The sequence below is a fragment of the Haliotis rufescens genome, unplaced genomic scaffold, assembly GCF_023055435.1.
Source record: "Haliotis rufescens isolate VD_foot unplaced genomic scaffold, xgHalRufe1.0.p SCAF_17, whole genome shotgun sequence".
NCBI classification, from domain to species: Eukaryota; Metazoa; Mollusca; class Gastropoda; order Lepetellida; family Haliotidae; genus Haliotis; species Haliotis rufescens.
In genome coordinates, this window is record NW_025963857.1 from 24,904,889 (window position 1) to 24,909,228 (window position 4,340).

Below are 4,340 nucleotides of genomic sequence, written 5' to 3' on the forward strand. Positions count from 1 at the left end.
TCAGGGTAAAGAAAAAACAAATCAGTCATATCTCAAACTTTACTTTTTATTTGTTGCTATGGTTATCACATTCAAAGGAAACTTCAGTTCCAAAGTTTAATTCAACTCTAAAAATCCACCTAAAATGATACACCGAAAACTAACATATTTATCGCAATAGTTGCTTGCAATATGAATAGTTATCGCAATAGTGATTTCCAAACCAATAGTCACCCCTAGTATCTGGATCAAAATAGGCATTGCCAGTTTGTTGATTAAACGTGAATGGTATTTTTAAATGCACGTTGGTTGTCAAATGTATATGCTACTGAAACAAAGGTTATTTTGGGTTATGGATGTGAGCTGTTTCACAACTTTATTTGTAGGCAAAAATTTAGACTACGTCAAATTGCTTCGAGGTGTCTTCCACTTCCCTTTCGACTGTGTTCTTCAAACTATGTAGTGGAAATACGATAATTCAATGGGAATATTGAATCGCAAGAATATCATTCGACGAGTTCACACATGCATTTTTCAAGAGTTATAACTGTGCTAAATATATTTCCAATCACATTTGTACATACTCTTTTTGTTGTCTACATGCAGTATCATACAAGTAAAGCCAATATCTTTTCTTACAGTTTAGCTTCGTAGAAAGTGTAATCTCGGGTATTTTGGAAGCATTTCCTTCGACTCATCAACAAAAGCGGGTTGTAGTCACCCTGAGCGTTTGTCTCGTCTCCTTTCTGTCTACTATTCCTTTTGTGACTGCGGTAAGTGTCCCTACTAACAGTAGATTAGAACCCCTACTTCAGTTTGTTTGTTTGTCTGTTTGTTGCTCAACGCCGAACTCAACAATATGGTCGCCTTTTACGGCAAGCATGGGTTGCTGAAGACCTATTCTAATCCGGATCGTCACGTGTCCTACTTCAGTAGAATGATCTGTGAGAAATAGAAATATATTGGTAACAATGTATGGCTGGGAAAGTCCGATTAAAAATGAATATTTTTGCTGCCATTGCTGCCATCCACTGCCAGATACAACGGGCAATGTTCAGTTACTGTTACATATCCAATTATTACAAACCTGGCATATTCGTCCTTACAACATGAAGAAGATGATATTGAAATGAACTTCTGTTGCAGATTTCCCCAAACAAATGTTAGTTGTCCTTACCTTAAATGTTTGCAGGCAAGAGGCGACCAACAGGATCGGGTGATCAGGCTCGCTGACTTGGTTGATGAAGGTCATCGTATCCCAATTGCAAGGATCGATGCTCATGATGTCAATTACTGGATTGTCTGGTCCAGACTCGATTATTCACAGACCGCCGTCATGTAGCCGGAATATTGCTGAGTACGGCGTTAAACAACAAGAAACAAAGAAATAAAATGTTTCAGACATTGCACTAATGTGTGACTTGTACTGATCAGGGAGGAGTGTACTACTTCCAGTTGTTGGACTGGTACTCCGCGTCCTTGAACGCCCTTGTGACTGGCTGCCTGGAATGTGTGGTCATCTACTGGATCTACGGTATGTGACTCCATACAAGAAACCTTCTTTCCAGATTGATATGTTCAGTGTTAAACCCAGCTCAGGCATTCGCTTCTCAACACATACTTTACAATTGTTATGTGTTTAAACTGAACAGCAAAGAAAGCAATTTTCATTTGAAATACTTGAAAACATATTAAGACATACATTTTAATTCAATTTTCTGACAGGTCAACCTTTGAGGGCATGTGTTTGATTACCATATGAATTATCATGCTCAAGGAGATACCCCTTGGGTGCCAAAATGACAAGTGTTTTGTAGCTTTGATAACATAATTGATGGCCTCCCGGAGCAGCTATACAATCAGTGCAGCGTACCCTAATTGAGTTGATTGTGTCTTGAAGAACGTCTGAAGAAGCTTGGTTCTCTCCTGCACCAATTCAGCCTCCTGTTGCTTCTTTGACTGCCTTCTTGTTACCAGTCGGGATCCAATCTCATCCCATACATGTTCAATTGGTGCCATGTCGGGAGTGAGAAGGCGATGGTATAACATTGATGACGTTCCATCTCATGAAAACTCCATGGAATGGCTGCGCTGGGACGAGCCTTGTCCTGGAAGACTTGGAGTTGAGGATGAACCATGAATAGAAGTGTAACATAACGTCAAAGAACGTGTAGATGCGTCCTGTGGTGAAAACTAAATCCTAACCCACACCCCGAGACTCCCCCCTTACCATCCGCTGGCTTGCAGAACACAGCAGTCAGCATAACGCTCGTTGCAACTTCTTCATAGGCGTATTCGACCATCAGCGTTTGACAGGTGGAATCTAGAGTTGATGCTGTTGGGCCCTCTGCAGACGTTGCTGGCGGAGACGAAGAGTAAGTATTGGGCAACCTAAGGGCGGCGGCACTGGATCCCTGCTGCTCTCAGACGGTGATAAATTCTGTTGGATGATACAGGCCATGCTGGTTGCAGTTGGTTTCGGAGATGTGTCACCAGGTTGTGTCAATCTTCAGATGCGGTTGTCCCTCATGTCTCCCTGGAAAAAAACAACATCGGTCCTGTAGACTGCCTGTCTGTTGATGACGAGACACGTATCTTGTGGTGGTCGTCATGCAACATGAAGGTGTCTGGCTACAGCAGGAGGCGTTGATCAGACTTGCAACATGCTGATGGCGATTCCTCTTTGTATCTGGCTCAGTTGGGGCATTCTTCTCTGGTCGAATAGGAGCGGTGGGGTAGCCGAGTTGTTAAGGCGTTCCCTCATCACGCTGAACACCAGGGTTCGATTCCCCACTTGGGCAAAATGTGTGAAGCCCATTTCTGGTGTCACCCCACGCGATATTACTGGAATATTGCTATAAACGGCGTAAAACTCTACTCACTCAAGCACTTTTAGGTCGACTGAAGTCACAGATTCAGCTGGTGGCAGTTTTCTTTCTTCGAAGCTTATAACGAACAGACCAAAAAATGCACGTGATTTTTTCACGTGTGTAAATGAATACTGGAAATCTGGTTCATTTCTGTTTTGAAAGTTTCGCATTGCAAAGTTCCTGTTTTATCAATCATAATCTAAACTTGCGTTTCTTTTGCTGTACGGTACATTAAACATCAATGCCATAATAATAACGCTGTCTGATAGCGGCGAAAAGTGTATTTTGTGCTCGCATGTAACTTTGTGGGTAATGGTTTTTTAAACAGATGAAATTAAAAGTCAACAGACAAATGATTTGCATGTTACATGTACATACAGCACACTGTTTCTTTTTTGCAGGTTCTGATAAGTTCAGCAAAGATATAGAAAGGATGACGGGCCGTCGTCCTCCACTTGTCTTGAGCCTTCTGTCGTCTTATGTTACGCCCGTCATTCTCTTGGTATGTACTGTTTATCAGACTGGGTGTCAAAAGTATGCTATATGCAACTACAGTAACAGTGGTACCACATTATGCACTGTGACGTTTTCGACATATTTAGATTACATCAAACATGTTTTTGTATATATTCTAAAAAAACGCACAGATGGTAACATATTTTCAAACGAGAATGGAAAATATTCCATTTTGCGTAAAAAAGAGATATGTTCATTATAAATAAGAAAAATGTCCCAAAACGGTTTAATTTTCTTTGATAGAGTTAAGAGACAGAGATAGAGTCGCTGATCTTTGACATTTGCATGTTTCATTTTTGGGAAACTGAATAGGAGTTTTCACGTGGAAGTCATTGAATTTGTCACGGACTTTTTAAAGCATGTTTTTGACACCTGTCGTTTTCACAAATCATTCATTTAAAGATCTAAATTTGAAAATCGTCATGTGAAGACTTAAATATAATATGAGAAATGAGGCTGTTGGTAGACTAAGCTGGTGCCCAAAGCAATATGAAACGAGAAACTAACTGCAATGTATACTGCAACACAAGTTTCAGGATTACTTCCTATAGTCCCACACTGTCCGTAACCGCCTACGAGCTGCCAGAATTCCAGAAACAAGGCCCTACGTTGGCATTATTGTACCTCAGCGTAATCGACTTCAGAGTCAATTACGTCATCAGTGGTTTCTCAACGTTGGCGTTGCGTTTGGTGTAGTGACGAGTCCCGTTTCCTTCTTAAAATGAGAGATGGCGAGCTGTTTGTATCGTCGACAGAATGACTGCGTACAAGAGTCGACAGATTCGGTGGACAAAATGTCTTGACGTGGAGAGCAATCTGTTTTACGTAAAGAACACATCTGACCACGGGCCTACATAGATCCATGATCTAACCAATAGATCCATGGAATGTGCCAGACAGTCCATTTAGGACATTGGTGCTTGACTTTGCGACTGCCATGAATGAGATTGTGGCTTGAGTGAGTGAGTTGGGTAT

The 4,340-nt window shown here is 41.3% G+C and overlaps 1 long non-coding RNA gene across 1 annotated transcript; it reads left to right on the forward strand.

The window, feature by feature from the left end:
* Positions 1-560: 560 nt before the first annotated feature.
* On the forward strand, positions 561-3,335 carry LOC125381089. Its single transcript, XR_007221691.1, has 3 exons — positions 561-752; positions 1,414-1,513; positions 3,251-3,335. It is a non-coding gene; the product is annotated as an uncharacterized LOC125381089 (long non-coding RNA).
* The last annotated feature ends 1,005 nt before the right edge of the window (positions 3,336-4,340 follow it).